The following is a 16,826-nucleotide window of genomic DNA, read 5'->3' on the forward strand; positions in this document are numbered from 1 at the left end:
CTTCTCAATCCAGCCCAAGGACAGTCTGGGAATCAGCGTGTTTTTACATGAGTAGAATGTGTCCTTTTATTTAAAATGCATCTCTGAGTTATTTGTGGGGCCTGCCTGGTGTTTTTACACAAGTAGAATGTGTGCTTTTATTTAAAATGCATCTCTGGGTTACTTGTGGGGCATAGGAATTCGTTCATTATTTTTTTTTCTTTTCAAAATATAGTCAAGGTCTGAGGGACAGTGGACCGGCCCCCTGCTAAAATTTTTTTGCTGACCCCTGGTTTAGGGCTTTCAATACCAATATGTGCACCTTGAATTGGGCCTGAAAATGAGCTGGCAACGGGTACAACCTTTAAAAAAAAAAGGGGTTGTGTGAGATCAACACAGAACCCCAGGCAGCAACCTGGCTGCTCCATTTAGGACCAAATTTCTGAGTCATCTTCAAAGGTGGCCCCACGCACAGCGCATTGCGGTAGTCCAGCCTGGACGTTTCCAGAGCATGCATTCCTGGGCTGCAGGGGGTTGGACTAGATGACCCCTGGGGTCCCTTCCAACTCTACAGTTCTGTGATTCTTTGGTGTACAACGACCAGGACATCTTCTTCATCCGAAAGGGGTTGTAGCTGGTGTACTAGCTGGAACTGGGAAAAGGCCCTCCTAGCCATTGTGGCTGGCTGAGTCGACAGTGACGGGGTCAGATCCAGAAGTATCCCCTTGGCTGGTTCTCCTGTCCCCCGGTCCCCGCAGGCTTGGCCTCTTGACGCCAGTGGATCTTCTCTGTTCACAGCCTTTTTTGCAAGAACCGGCTGTTGACAGGCATGTCTCAGGGCTTTGTTTCCTCGCCGCTCCCCTTTGGGAGTTGCCGTTTTCATGTTTCCTTTCAATTCACGGCAGTGCGGGACACTTCATTTCAAAGAGCTGACAGGGTAGATCAGATACACTTCCCGTCAGGTGGTGGCTGGGAGCAACAGCAGCAGCAGCAGCTGGCTGGCAGTATGCGAGAGCAAAGGAGTTCATTTTCTGTGGCAAAGCTTTCCGTCAAGAAGGAGAGGAGCATTGCATGAGACAAGGGGACTTCATTCCACATGAGAACCTCAAAAGAGCCAGTGGCCTCTCCAGTCCAGCATCCTGTTCTCACAGGGCCAACCAGATGCCCATTATGAGAAACCTGCAAGCAGGATTCGAACACAAGAGTCGTCTCCCCTCCTGTGGTTTCCAGCAACTGGCATTCAGAAACATCGCTGCTTCCGACTGTGGAGGCAAAACAGAAACATCATGACTAGGAGCCATCAATAGTCATCTCCTGCTCTGGAGGGCAGGACTCGAACCCATGGCTTCAAGTCAGACGGAAGGAGATTCCGACTAAACATCAGGAAAACCCTTCTGACACTAAGAGTTGTGTGGCAAGTTCCCGCCCCCCCAGTGGAAATAAAGACACATGAAACAATTATTAAGGTTAATGGGCTAAAAAAGGCCACAACTTTATTGGTTACAGGTACAGTGGTGCCTCGCAAGACGAAATTAATTCGTTCCGCAAGTTTTTTCTTCTTGCGAGTTTTTCGTCTTGCAAAGCACGGTTTCCCATAGGAATGCATTGAAAATCAATTAATGCGTTCCTATGGAGACCGCTTGCCAGGCTGGCGGTGCGGAGAAGGGCTTTTCTCCCCACCGCAAGCCTTCAGGACAGCCATCTGAAGGCTGGCGCGGGGAGGAGGTCTCTCCGCCCCACCGCCAGCCTTCGGAGGAGGTCCGAGGATAGTGGGGAAGACGCGCTGCGCTTCCCCGCTGTCCTGGAGATTTCCCTATGGGCTTTCGTCTTGCGAAGGAAGCCCATAGGGAAATTCGTTTTGCGAAGCGCCTCCAAAATGGAAAACCCTTTCGTCTAGCGGGTTTTTCGTCTTGCGAGGTGTTCGTCTTGCAGGGCACCACTTCAGCCCGTCCGCTTGAAGTCCGGGAAGGGTTAACCACCAGTAGGGGGAGTCCTGCTGATGCACATCAACTAGGAACTCCCCCGGGGTCACCAATAGGGGGCGTGCCTTAGGCATGCGATAGGGGCGTGCTATAGGGGGCGTGCCTTCGGACAGGGCCACGCCCCCCAGAATCCTTTACGGGACTACCCTTCAATATGTGATGGCGCTACCTCCCCTCTTTCCATCCACAGAACTATTCCAATGCCGAACCGCCAATAACCAGAAAGTTGTGACGATTTGCTATGAGGTAGGCGAAGACCAAGTGGCTGGTGCCAATTTGCCAAGTGGAAAAATTCCTACCAGGCCCCTCAACGGCGACCAACCGAAGTCCATAGCAAGGTCAAGGAACGAGAACCTTAGAGGGCGGGAGGGTGGGAAAACAGGAACAGTTGGTAGGTGGCAAAAAAGGGAGATCCCCAGCTGCAGCTGCCTTAAATAGGGCAGGCCACGACCCAGAGCTAGCCAATTGGGGGTGACGCAGCCGGGGATTCCCCCAATCTCGCGGGGGCTGGGCTCCAGCTGCCGCGCACGTGGTGAGGCCGTGAAGCCCGCAACCCCACCTCCTTTTAAGCAGAAGTTGGATGGTCTCTGTCGTAGATGCTTTAGCTGAGATTCCTGCTTTGCAAGGGGGGCTGGACCAGATTGTGGTCTCTCCCAACTGTACAGTCCTCTTTTAAAGCCATCTAGCTTGGTGGGTACCACTACCTCCTGTGGCAGTGAGTTCCACAGTTAACTGTGTCCTTTATTCTATTTGTGCTGACTCTTCCAACATTCAGCTTCCACCAGTTATAATGTTGGGGGGGACCCCTTTTCTCAATCTGCTTTCTCCATGGTTTTATGAACTCCTATCATTTTGCTTCCCGCTTACTAAAACTTCCCAAATGCTGCAACTTTTCTCTCCATCGCCTTGATCATTTCGGTCGCCTTTCCCAAACCTTTCCCACCTCTCTAAGGTGAGGCAAACAGAGAGGTACTTGTTGTTGTTGTTGTTTAGTCGTTTAGTCGTGTCCGACTCTTCGTGACCCCATGGACCAGAGCACGCCAGGCGCTCCTGTCTTCCACTGCCTCCCGCAGTTTGATCAAACTCATGCTGGTAGCTTCAAGAACACCATCCAACCATCTCATCCTCTGTCGCCCCCTTCTCCTTGTGCCCTCCATCTTTCCCAACATCAGGGTCTTTTCCAGGGAGTCTTCTCTTCTCATGAGGTGGCCAAAGTCTTGGAGCCTCAGCTTCAGGATCTGTCCTTCCAGTGAGCACTCAGGGCTGATTTCCTTCAGAATGGAGAGGTTTGATCTTCTTGCAGTCCATGGGACTCTCAAGAGTCTCCTCCAGCACCAGAATTCAAAAGCATCAATTCTTCGGCGATCAGCCTTCTTTATGGTCCAGCTCTCACTTCCATACATCACTACTGGGAAAACCAGAGCTTTAACTATACGGACCTTTGTTGGCAAGGTGATGTCTCTACTTTTTAAGATGCTGTCTAGGTTTGTCATTGCTTTTCTCCCAAGAAGCAGGCGTCTTTTAATTTCGTGACTGCTGTCACCACTTTTAATTTCATCACTGCCTTGCCGTGGCGAAGGGGCTTGAATAACTCAGAGAAGCTATGAGCTATGCCGAGCAGGGCACCCAAGATGAACAGGTCGTAGTGGAGAGTTTTGACCAAACGTGATCCACCTGGAGCAGGAACTGGCAAGCCACTCCAGTATCCCTGCCAAGAAAACTCCATGGACAAAGACAGAGACGTACACCCATCTCCAAATGCCGCCGCGCCAGAGATCCGAGTGGCAGGATTATGATCCCGGCGCTTATATTTTTCGATTCCTTTCCTAACGATCCCTAGCACCTTCCACCACTCGCACCCGCCTCCCAGGCACACCCACCCAAACCGGGGTGGCCCGGAGTATTGTTCCTCCCATAAATAGCTCCAGAACTAATTTCGTCGGGATGTTGCTAGGCGACCGGCATCACACCGTGGCAACAGAAACTCTATCGGACCTTCGGCAAGAAGGTGGAAGGGGCAGTGATATTTCGGAGGGGAGAAAGCAACTGTTTCTCTTGGCCCGGGGCAGGGCCTGGCAGGGCTCATCAGGACTGCGGCGACAGCGCCTGCCCAGCAAGAACTGGGGTATTTTGCGGGAAGTTTGGTCGGGAGTTTTTGCTGCTGTTGCTGATATTAGGGTTAGGGTTAGGGTTAGGGTTAGGGTTAGGGTTAGGCCCAGTATCCCTGAAGGAGCGTCTCCACCCCCATCGTTCTGCCCGGATGCTGAGGTCCAGCGCCGAGGGCCTTCTGGCGGTTCCCTCATTGCGAGAAGCAAAGCTACAGGGACCCAGGCAGAGGGCCTTCTCGGTAGTGGCGCCTGCCCTGTGGAACGCCCTCCCATCGGATGTCAAAGCGATAAATAACTACCTGACATTCAGAAGACATCTTAAGGCAGCCCTGTTCAGGGAAGTTTTTAATCTGTGATATTTTAGTGTATTTTTGGTTTTCTATGGAAGCCGCCCAGAGTGGCTGGGGAAACCCAGCCAGATGGGCGGGGTACAAATAATAAATTATTATTATTATTATTATTATTATTATTATTATTATTATTATTAACTTTTTGCGTCTTTCTTTTTATGTGGAAATTGTTCAGTTGGGTTATGTGGTTTTCAATGAGTTTTATTCATTTTTTATGACTGCTTTGTTATATTTGCATTTATGTAAGTCTTTTCATATTGTAAGCTGCTTGAGCATTGTTTTAACTGCGGGAAGATGGCATGCCAAAAAAAGTAAAGAAAAGAAGGGATGGCGAAGATAAGCTTTTCCAGGGGTGTAGGAAGGGGGGGCGGGGGGACCCTGCCGCGAGGACCCTTCTGGCCCAAAGATGGAAAGTACAAGATATACCAACTATTCAGGAGTGGCAGGCGAAGTTGACAGAATATGCAGAACTTGCCAAACTGTCAGGGAGGATCCGGGACCAGGGAGATCAAAGATACCAAAATAACTGGAGTAAATTTATTGTGTTCGAATCCTGATTGCAGGTTTCGCTTTGGGGCATGTGGTTGGTCACTTTGAGAAGAGGATGCTGGTCTCAGAGGGTCACTGGCCTGATGCAGCAGTCAGGCTCTCCCGACGAGTCCCTTCCATGTCTCTGTTTTTACAATTCTCAGTTCCTCATCTGTAAAATAGGAAACTTAATGAAACTTGTCAAGGAGTTGCGTTCTGAGGGTGTCGGAGAGGAGGTTGGCAAATCGCTTTTGTGCAGGCTGAAAATTCTGCGGAAGCAACACATGATTAATGGTGATGATGAAAGTAGTTACAGAAGTTTGAAAACAAAGAATTAAGCTAACTTCTTTCTTTCTATTTTGCCTCTCAGCGGGTGCCAGAGTCAAGATGCTGGCAAATTGCCTTCCCAGGTTTCTGGCATCATTTAGAGAAAAGGTTAAAAAGCCATTCAAGGATTTCATACTCCCTGTGAAACTGCAAACCTGAAAGGGGGGGGCAGCAAATATATGGGGACCATCAGGGCCAGCCCAAGACAGTTGGGCACTGGAGGTGAACCGCAGCCAATTGGAAGCTGCGGAAGCCCTGCCGGACGCTCGGCTTCCAAAGGAATGTTCAAAAACCAGAGCAGTCACTTCCAGGTTTCAGTCGTTTGGGAGCCGATTTTTTCGGGAGCCAAGGCATTCGAGATCCAAGGTACGACTGTACAGTGGCACCTCTGGTTGCGAATGGGATCCGTTCAGGAGGCCCGCTCGCAATGTGAAAAGCCCGCAACCTGAAGCGCTGGATGTGCGCAGGTACACGGCGTGATTTGGTGCTAGTGTGCATGCACGAGTGGTGAAACCTAGAAGTAACCCTTTCTGGTACTTCCGGGTCGCCGCGGGAAGCAACCTGAAAAAACGTAACAGGAAGCAAACGTAACATGAGGTATGACTGTATGTTGGACAACCCAGTCAGATGGGCAGAGTATTAACAACAACAGCAGCAACTGAATAGGCTGTCCCTATTTTAATTGGAGAAACGTTTGAGGGTATGCACTTTTGAGAGCTTTTGGGACCCTTGACGATCGGGCTGACAGCTTGCTGTCGCTGCTTTCCTGCTGCGGAATAACATTTCCCTTGCTAACCGACGGCTTCGCTCACTTGGAAGTGCCTTTTAAGAAAGGTGCCGGCAGCAGGGAACCTTTCTGGTAGTGATCAGCGCTGCATTTTAGTGGCATTTTGCCGTGGCCTTTCCGTGACCCCGAACACGTGGCTCTCCGTGTACCCGGCTCACAGACAAGCTCTCGCACGGAGGCAGCATCTGAATCTGATGTTTGAGGGATGGAGAGAGCGATCCGCCAGGTGAGAAGAGCTTCCCCCCTCTGTCTGCAGGGGAAGGGGCTTTCCTCCCTGGGGGGGGGGCTCCCGCATGGATTGAACGCGCACAATCCCACATTATGGATCTGTTGCATAGATCCATAATGTGGGGAGACTTGTGCGTTGTGCATCATCAGTCCATGCAGGAGCCTCCCCACATTACGGATATTTTTAAATATCTATATAGACATTTTTATTGATTTTTTAACATACCAGTTCCAACAGTCATACAACATATCTTCACATCTTATACAATATTTTTGACTTCCGTCAACACCTCTGATGATTTTCCGTTCTTTATCACTTATTCTGCATTTCTTATTTTCCTATTACATTTCATTGTCCTTAACTAATAATTCTCTCCTTAGTCTTTCTTGCAATATTTCAAATAATCCACCTTACAAAACTTCTTGCAGTCCTGCTAGCGCAATCTGTTCGTCACAATTACTTTTCAGATAATTCATATATTTACTCCAGTCTTCTAAGAATCTCTGATCCCGCAGGTCTCGAATCCTTCCTGTCAATTTATCCAGTTCTGCATAGTCCATCCTCCATTCTTCTTTCATTGGCAGTTCGTCTTGCTTCCATTTTTGTGCCATTAATGTTCCCCACATTGTGGATCTGTTGCAACATGCAATACACTTGGTCAAGGAAAGGTTGCAGCAGTCGAGACTTTTCAGGTTAGAGAAAAGGCGAGTAACAGGCCACATGCTAGAAGGGACTAAAATGCGTGGCCTAGAGAGAGAGGCTGGAGAGAAGTTTCTCTCGTAGCAGTAGAACTCGTGGACAGCCCGTGCACCTGCATTTTGGAAGACTCAGGACAGATAAAAGAAAGCAAATGGTTAAACTATGGAACTCCCTGCCACAGGAGGAAGTAATTGACACTGACCCCTGATTGGCGGCACCCTCTGGGACGCACGCCACGCCCTCTGGGACGAGCGCCGCTCCAGGTACTGGAGCCGGTTGCTTCGCCTCTGAAGAGGCCGCAATGTTTCTGAACACCAGTTGCTGGAAACCACAGGAGGGGAGAGGGTCTTGTGTTCGAATCCTGCTTGTAGTTTTCTCACAGGCATTTGGTTGGCCCCTGTGAGATGCTTAAAATGCCACCGACTGCTTAAGGACATTTTAAGCCACATTAGACCCTTGGAACAGGGAGGCAATGGCAGAAGAACCCCGGACTTCCCCAAGAGTTTGTTCCAGATGAGTCCAGCCCCACTCTCTAGGCATTGCCCCAGGAGTCCTTTTGTAGCTGGGCGTGTGAGGGCCTGGAAAAGGCCTTGGAAGGGAGCAGGCCCTGCAGTCCTCACCACAGCCGATGGTACGCAGATATTGTTGCATGTTTCGCCATTTCTCCACGCGATAGGAATTTGCAAGGGCGGCGTTAGGCAAGGTCTGGTTCCCTTTGGCTGAGAGGACACAGAAGGCTTTTGAGCACAAGAAGAGCCTTTGCTGGATCAGGCCAATGGCCCAGCGAGTCCAGCATCCTGTTCTCACAGTGACCCGACCAGATGACTCAGGGGGGAAACCTGCAAGCAGAATTCGAACCCAAGAGCAACTCTTCTTCCGAATACCAGTTGCCGGAAACCACAGGAGGGGGAGAGTTGCTCTTGTGTTCGAATCCTGCTTGCGGTTTTCTGACAGGCATTTGGTCAGCCACTGTGAGGACAGGATGCTGGACTAGGTAGGCCATTGGCCTGATCCAGCGGGCCCTTCCTATGTTCTTAAAAGATGCACATCATTGTAGCTTGCCTTTGAAGACACGTGCTGAAATAACAGCAATCTGTCCCTACCTCCACTGCCCACCCCCAGACTAATAGAGAAGCGGCTCGCTCCCTGCCATACTGTAAATTCGTAGTGGATGCAAAACACTGTCTGTTTTCTCCTGTCAAACCTTGAAGGGTGTGAATGATGGAGCTGGCGAGGAGGAAGGTGTGATCTCGGTTTGGAATGACAGAAGGCATGATGTTGAGGAATGAAAGCGGGCCAGAGAACGCCATATTAGCGCACTGGTGCATGCTGTCATTCAGAGCCAGTGGCCCTACCACAGGATGCAGATAGGAGAACCAAGATTCTTGCAGAGAGCTAGAAGTGCAAATGACTTTCACTGATACCACTGCATCCAATCCATCTGTTTTCTTTAATGAATTAAACTAGATAGTTTAAATTTGGTTTTGAATAAATGTGTAAGTAATTGTTGCTGTTTTGACGTTTGTTTTCATTCCTATCTTCCTTAGTGGGTCTTGCAACCCGCTCTTCTGAACAATGGTTTTTATAGGGTAGGGTAAGGGGGCGCTGGGGATGAGTTAATGGAATGAATGGGATGTTAGGAGAGCTTGCAGCTTGGTGAATTGGATTGAAATGATCACTTGCAGTTTCTGGGGTTCAAAGGCTTTATTCATGCAGGAGGCATTCACAGGTTGAGTAGAGATGAAAGAGAGAAATAACAGACATCTTGTCTCAACAAGTTGGGAGAGAGAAAAACCAAAACATGACTCAGCTTTTAGGGGCGGAGGTAACCTTGATGAAGAGGCTACAAGCAAGTTAGACCAGGCATGTCCAAAGTCCATGGGGGGGGGTTAATCCGGTCCACCGATTGGTTTAATCCAGCCCCTGTGGCAGTTTATTTCCTGGGGTAAAATCCTAAAACCTCAACAACTTAGTCCTAAAAAAAGGTTAACTTTGGTTAACCCTTTGGTCAGCCCTCACGGCCCTTCACTTCATCAAATCTGGCCCTCTTTGAAAAAAGTTTGGACACCACTGAGTTAGACAAACAGCGCCCTCGTGTAGCACATGCATTAGTTCAAGAGGAAGGAAATGTATTTATTTTTCTTTCAATGGGGGGCTGTAGCCCCCAAAAGTTTGCAAACCACTTGTCTAACCCCTTTGCCCTTTCCTTCAACTGAAAAGAAGCCTGTCAATGAGGGTGGAGGTTCAGATGAGGCAATGTGGTTAGCGTGTCAGACCTGGGAAACCTGGATTTAAATCCTCACTCAACCTTTGGGGTCAATCACTGCCTCTCAGCTTAACCTACCTCACAGGGTTGTTGTGACAATTAAAGAGGAGGGAAAGACCTGGGTGTGGGGGACTCCCTGGTCCTGAATGGGGTAACTGTGCCCTTGAAGGACCAGGTGTGCAGCCTGAGAGTCATTTTGGACTCACAGTTGTCCATGGAGGCGCAGGTCAACTCTGTGTCCAGGGCAGCTGTTTACCAGCTCCATCTGGTACGCAGGATGAGACCCTCCCTGCCCGCGGACTGTCTCGCCAGAGTGGTGCATGCTCTGGTTATCTCCCGCTTGGACTACTGCAATGCGCTCTATGTGGGGCTACCTTTGAAGGTGACCCGGAAACTACAACTAATCCAGAATGCGGCAGCTAGACTGGGGACTGGGAGCGGCCGCCGAGACCATAATACACCGGTCTTGAAAGACCTACACTGGCTCCCAGTACGTTTCCGAGCACAATTCAAAGTGTTGGTGCTGACCTTTAAAGCCCTCAACAGCCTCGGACCAGGACACCTGAAGGAGCGTCTCCACCCCCATCATCCAGCCAGTACACTGCGGTCCAGTGCCGAGGGCCTTCTGGCGGTTCCCTCGCTGCGAGAAGCCAAGTTACAGGGAACCAGGCAGAAGGCCTTCTCAGTAGTGGCACCCACTCTGTGGAACGCTCTCCTACCAGATGTCAAAGAGAAAAACAACTACCAGACTTTTAAAAGACATCTGAAGGCAGGCCTGTTTAGGGAAGCTCTTAATGTTTGATGAATTATTGTATTTTAATATTTTGTTGGGAGCCGCCCAGAGTGGCTGGGGAAACCCAGCCAGATGGGCGGGGTATAAATAAATAAATAAATATTATTATTATTATTATTATTATTATTATTATTATTATTATTATAGTGTGCCACCTTGAGCTAAGACCATACCTCAACAAAGGGAGCAGTTTGAAAGGCTTCCTCATATACACTCCATCCTCGCAGGTAGAGGATTGAAGGTTTGTTGTAAAAGGACCTAGATCCCATTCAGACTGACCACTCCCAAACACTCTGCAATTGTGAAACTGTTCGTGTTTCTTTGTGTGTGCCTGTATGTTTCCTTGATACCGTTCAGCTCTTTTCACTGTTTGGATTGTGACATTTATGAAGGTTGCTGCAGATGGAGATCATTCTCTCAAACTCTGCTGACTGACGGGAGACGGTTTCGTCACCTGCTGAGTCATGCGAGGGGACAGCGTTTCTCTTGCACCCTGTCGACTCATTGGTAGCACTTTGCTTGCGCTTTTGCTGACTGGAGAAAAGAGCCCAGTCGATGGAGAGCTGTCCACGCTCATCGCACGAGATCACAGGCACTCATTTGCTAAGTGTTTGACGTGCACCATTTGCGAGCGCTTGGCAAACTATTTGCCTTCCTCCGTCCTGCCAACTGGGAGGCGATTTAACCACACTTCTGCACCAGATTTAAGTCCAGGAAAGCGAGAGGGGGAGATTGCTAAGAATCATCTCACCGCTGGGCGGGAGGCTGCAGATGGACGGCCGGCTTAATAGTGATATGTGCAACTTGAGGAGCAGTCAACTGTAATCACTCAAAGTTTTGGCAAGGAGAAGCTGCAAGGAATTAGCTTTGGCTGGTGGCTGCATGCCAGCCTTGCCAGCCTTGAAGACAGCCAGTTCTAATCAGGCAGACAGCGGAGACAGAAAGCAGGTGGGCTGGGTTGCTCTCCATCAGGTACGTCAACATGTAGAGACAGGCAGATGGAGGACTCAAAAGTCGAGAGAGAAGTTTCATAACAGAGGCTGGGGAACTGGGTTTGTCCTTAATCCTCACACCCCTAAGGACCAGTTTCCAATCGTAATGATGTCAAGCGACTGCAGAGGTGCCACTTTGAGCCAAAGATTGAGGAGGTCCAACGTTGCAGGCATGCGATGAGCGCTTGTGACATCACTTTGTGGGGATGTTCAGGGTGGCAGGAGAGGATATATTGTTTATTAATATCCTTCCTAACTTGCACTAGCAAGTTCCTTTATGTAGCAGAGTCACATTCCCCCTTTTATATGCACAACTGATAGCTGGTTGCAGGCTCGTGTGAGCCTCACACTGTCTCAGACTGAATTGTACGTTCCTGGTAAGTTCCCTTGAATCCCTCTCAAAAGAATAAAGATTCTACAATCTTATTCAAAGTCAATAAAAGAAGTGTACTCACATCAGTTCACAGCTGGATTCCTGAAGGCAGACTTAGTTAAAAATATGTACATGTGTATCTACCCCATATGGGGGAATAATCCCAGTGCTTTTGAGAGCTAACAGAGCAGTCCTAGCTAGAAGCTGGTCAAACGAAGAAGGAAGTCAAAAAGAGGGAGGTGTGCTGCGTGACCCGTCCTTTTGTTACCTGAACAGGTTAGGTCACGCCCACCTTCTAGCACATGTAAAAGGAAAGATGCTCCAGCCAGGAGGAACAGGAAGTTTCGACTGGCTGGACCAAACATTCCTCGCATGTCTTCTCTAGCATTACAAGGAATGTTGGACTTGACTGCCTCTTGTCGATCACTGCCCACACATGTGCACAAAGTGCTTGTGACATGACTGGTGTGGTTGGGAGAAGGCAGCCACATGCCCTGTGCCACACGCCAAGCCCTCCGTGCCCCCCCCCCAGAGTGCGCCACAGTAGGGAGAAAGCTGGGCACCGTTTTGCACCCCAGGTCGAAGCACCCCACACGCTGCTGTTGGGAGGAAGCCAGTTGCTGAAATGCATGCTGAAGCACCCTGAGTCCTGTATGTGGGGGGTGGGGGTGGGGGTGGGCCCCCTCCCCAAAATATGGAGGGGTCCCAAAACAGCTCAGCTTGTTGTTTAGTTGTTTAGTCGTGTCCGACTCTTCGTAACCCCCTGGACCAGAGCACGCCAGGCACTCCTGTCTTCCACTGGCTCCCGCAGTTTGGTCAAACTCATGTTGGTAGCTTCGAGAACACTGTCCAACCATCTCGTCCTCTGTCGTCCCCTTCTCCTTGTGCCCTCCATCTTTCCCAACATCAGGGTCTTTTCCAGGGAGTCTTCTCTTCTCATGAGGTGGCCAAAGTCTTGGAGCCTCAGCTTCAGGATCTGTCCTTCCAGTGAGCACTCAGGGCTGATTTCCCTCAGAATGGATCGCTTTGATCTTCTTGCAGTCCATGGGACTCTCAAGAGTCTCCTCCAGCACCAGAATTCAAAAGCATCAATTCCTTGTCAATCAGCCTTCTTTATGGTCCAGCTCTCCCTTCCATACATCACTACTGGGAAAACCAGAGCATTAACTATATGGACTTTTGTTGGCAAGGTGATCTCAGCTACCTACAGATATCTCAAGGGCTGTCACATTCTCTCTCGGTCAGACAGCTGGAATAGTGTGTCCAATTTAAGAAGGATGTTGACAAGCTGGAAGGTGTGCAGAAGAGGGCGACCAAGATGATCAAGGGTCTGGAAACCAAGCCATATGAGGAACGGTTGAAGGAGCTGGGTCTGTTTAACCTGGAAAAGAGGAGAGTGAGAGGAGATATGACAGCCATCTTCAAATATCTGAAGGCCTATCCCATGGAAGAGGGTACAAGCTTGTTTTCTGCTGCTCTGGAGGGTAGGACTCGAACCCATGGCTTCAAATTACAAAACTTTTCTTTAAAATGATATTTTATTCAAATTTCAAAAAAAAATACAAAAATAATAAGAAAAAAAGAAAAAAAGGAAATAATACAAAATACAAAGTAGAAAAAAAAGAAAAAAGAAAAAACAGTAAAAAATAAGTCCATCTTTCCATGTCTTGCCTTTCATTTACTTGTTTCCCTGACCTCCTCACACCTCCCTTTTTTGTATTCCATTTCGAGTAGTTGATTCAGCAAATCCTTTCCCTCTTTGTTTTTATCTTAGTTCTTTATCTTAGCATATTATAACCTTATATTTTCATCTATTAACAAATCATTTTTACATACTCCTTTTTAACATTGTTGCTAAAACCGCTTCATTTCATTCCGACATCATTTTAACATTCATTAATTTTGCAGTGTTTCTGTAAATAGTCCTTAAATTTCTTCCAATCTTCTTCCACCAACTCTTCTCTCTGGTCTCGGATTCTGCCAGTCATTTCCGCCAATTCCATATAGTCCATCACTTTCATCTGCCATTCTTCCAGAGTGGGTTAATCTTGTGTCTTCCAATACTTTGCAATAAGTATTCTTGCTGCTGTTGTAGTGTACGTAAAAAGAGTTCTATCCTTCTTTAACACCAATTGGCCGACTATGCCCAGGAGAAAGGCCTCTGGTTTCTTCAAGAAGGTATATTTAAATACCTTTTTCATTTCATTATAGATCATCTCCCAGAAAGCCTTAATCCTTGGGCACGTCCACCAAAGGTGAAAGAATGTACCTTCATTGTCTTTACATTTCCAACATTTATTATCGGGCAAATGATAGATTTTTGCAAGCTTGACTGGTATCATGTACCACCTGTATATCATTTTCATAATATTCTCTCTTAAGGCATTACATGCCGTGAATTTCATACCTGTGGTCCACAACTGTTCCCAGTCAGCAAACATAATGTTATGTCCGACATCTTGTGCCCATTTAATCATAGCAGATTTAACCGTTTCATCCTGAGTGTTCCATTTCAACAGCAAGTTATACATTCTTGAAAGTATCTTAGTTTTGGGATCTAGCAGTTCTGTTTCCAATTTCCACCTGGAAGCCATTTTTTTTTGTCCAAATTGTAAGCCTCCCTTATTTGATAATAATGAAGCCAGTCTCACACTTTATCTTTTAGTTTCTCAAAACTCTGCAATTTCAGTTTGTCTCCTTCTTGTTCCAGAATTTCCCAATATTTCGGCCATTTGGCCTCCATATTGAGTTTTTTCTGAGCCTTCGCTTCCATCGGTGATAACCACCTTGGGGTTTTATTTTCAAGTAGGTCCTTATATCTTATCCAGACATTAAACAATGCTTTCCTGACAATATGGTTTTTAAATGCTTTGTGTGCTTTAACCTTGTCATACCACAAATATGCATGCCACCCAAAAACGTTATTAAAACCTTCTAAATCCAAAATGTCTGTGTTCTCAAGAAGCAGCCATTCTTTCAACCAGCAGAATGCTGCTGATTCATAATAGAGTTTTAAAGACCTCAAATTACAAAACTAAAGCATCTGGAAAAACTTTCTGAAAGTAAGAACTGTTTGACAGGGGAACAGACTCCCTTAGGAGGCAGTGGACTCTACTCCCTTGGAGGTTTTAAAGCAGAGGTTGGGTAGCCATCTGGATGTTTTAGCTGAGATTCCTGCATTGCAGGGGGTTGGACTAGATGACCCTGGGTGTCCCTTCCAACTCCGCAGTTGGATGATTCTATGAAATGTCAGTCTGAATTGCCGTTTTCTCCAGTTGGAATAGAGGACCATTGGCCTTCCATTTCTACGATTCTATGATTCTGAGACTAGGTGGGCCTGATCCAGCAGACTCTCCTTCGGTTCTTATGATCGGTCTTATGTTCAGGACTGGGAGCAGGGGGAGGTAGACAGTCTGGACTGGCTCAAACAAAACACCAGGGTGTGATGCTATGGTGGAGCATCTATGCGCTGCCTGCTTCCAGCCCTGGCGTTGCTTGTCTTAATTGGCGTCTAGGGGTGCGGTTGAGTCATTCCCTTCCTCCTTTGCCCTCTGGCGTCTCCTGCTATTCTCCTTGATTGAGAAGCTGGCAGGGAGCAGAAAGACAGGCTGATGAAGGCTGATTGGATTGTCGGATGTCAAGGACTTATCAAGTTAACCCGCAAGCGTCACAATCTCAGCCAGCCTTCCCCAAGCTGGTGCCCACCATCTGTTTTGGATGAACTGTGGCTGACGCTAGAGGTGGTCCAAAACAGATGGAGGGCACCAGCTTGGGGAAGGGTGATTTTTCAAGGAGCATTGCAAGTGTGTGCTGTTTTTTAAAATTAGCAGGGAGAGACAGGTAAGCAGAAGGGATCGCATAGCAATAGCCGGGCATAATTGGCCAAGGTGGAGAATCAGTTGACTAGCAGCCGGGGAATGAATGAATGAATTAAAAAACCTAAGAAGAGCCTGATAGATCAGGCCTATGACCCACCCTAGCTGTGTTATCAAGGGTTAGTGATAAAAGGCCTGGGAAAATTAAAATGTTGTTTTCTCATAGAATTGTAGAGCTGGGACCCCGAGGGTCATCTAGTCCAACCCGTGCAGTTTTGGCCTGTTACTCAGAAGGCCGCAGGTCTCATTTGCACCACCTCACCTGAGACAGCAGGAGCACCTCCAAAGAATATATTGATGTATTGGCAGCCCCATGTGAAAGCATTCAGATTGAAAGGCTTTGATGTCTTTGAAGGCAAGGACCAGCAGTTTGAGCAATCTGGATTGTTTTAAAAGAGGATTTGACAAATTCATGAAGGAGAGGGCTGTCCCTAGAAATTGCAGGCATCCCGTGAAGTTGAATGCTGGAAGATCAAGGACAGGCAAAAGAAAGTCCTTCTTCACACACAAAAAAATTTTTTTTTCTTTCCAGTAGCACCTTAAAGACCAACTAAGTTAGTTCTTGGTATGAGCTTTCGTGTGCATGCACACTTCGTCAGATACGAAGTGTGCATGCATCTGACGAAGTGTGCATGCACACGAAAGCTCATACCAAGAACTAACTTAGTTGGTCTTTAAGGTGCTACTGGAAAGAATTTTTTTTTTTTTTGACTATGGCAGACCAACACGGCTACCTATCTGTAACTTCTTCACACAGTGCAGAGAAACTGTGGAACTCCCTCCCACAGGAGGCAGTCAAGGTCACCAACTTAGATTACTTTAAAAGAGGAATAGACAAATTCCTGGAGGATGTAATGGCCTGGGACTCGGGCTCGGACTCGGAGCCAGGGGAGTCTCAGTCCACACCGAACCCTTTGCCTCAGGCGGCAGCTGAAACTAGTCTGGGGCCTGATTCTGAAGAGCCCCAGTCTGCACAGGTTCCCCTGCAACAAGCACCAGCTGGGCCGAGTCAGCGGCCTGAGCCTGTCCTGGCTCCAGATGCGGGGATGACCTTGTTGCCTCCAGCTGGGCCATCTCTTACAGCTGCTCCACTCCCGGTTGGGTCAGGGGAGGCTGAGGCGGCCCCTGCGTCTGGTAACCCACTGACGTCTCCCAAGGTGCAGAGACTAAGGTCTGAGAGGGAGAGAGACCTGAGTACTCACAGGAGGAGTGCTCACCTTTGGATGAAACAGGGAGGTGAGTCGCCAGGGGATCAGGACCGGCCACTACCCCAACAAAGATAAAAGGCTGCTGAACCCCGCCCAGGTTGCTGTTGGCCAGAACCTGCCTGTGATCCTGTGCCTGACCTAGCCTGGTTTCCTGCCTTGGCTCTGTCGGACTGACTCCTCGCAGAACCCTTGGATTCAGGACCGGACCTGGACTGCATTGCTCGGGTTACCCCCGGGCCCAACACAGTGGAGAAGCCTATTGATGGCGAGTAGCCAAGCTGGCTGCACACTGCCTCCATGGTTGGAGGCAGCAATGCTGAATCCCACAGG

The 16,826-nt window shown here is 48.4% G+C and overlaps 1 protein-coding gene and 1 long non-coding RNA gene across 7 annotated transcripts in view; both read left to right on the top strand.

Annotated features, from left to right (window-relative positions):
* The window catches only part of PDE2A (phosphodiesterase 2A), a 353,586-nt gene that overhangs the window by 191,681 nt on the left and 145,079 nt on the right, over positions 1-16,826 (top strand). The gene's annotated exons all lie outside the window — the stretch shown is intronic.
* LOC310760980 lies at positions 3,702-8,498 on the top strand. The gene is made up of 2 exons (XR_014547147.1): positions 3,702-4,086; positions 8,201-8,498. It is a non-coding gene; the product is annotated as an uncharacterized lncRNA (long non-coding RNA).

This window comes from Podarcis filfolensis (assembly GCF_964270895.1).
Source record: "Podarcis filfolensis genome assembly, chromosome: 4".
Classification (NCBI taxonomy): Eukaryota; Metazoa; Chordata; class Lepidosauria; order Squamata; family Lacertidae; genus Podarcis; species Podarcis filfolensis.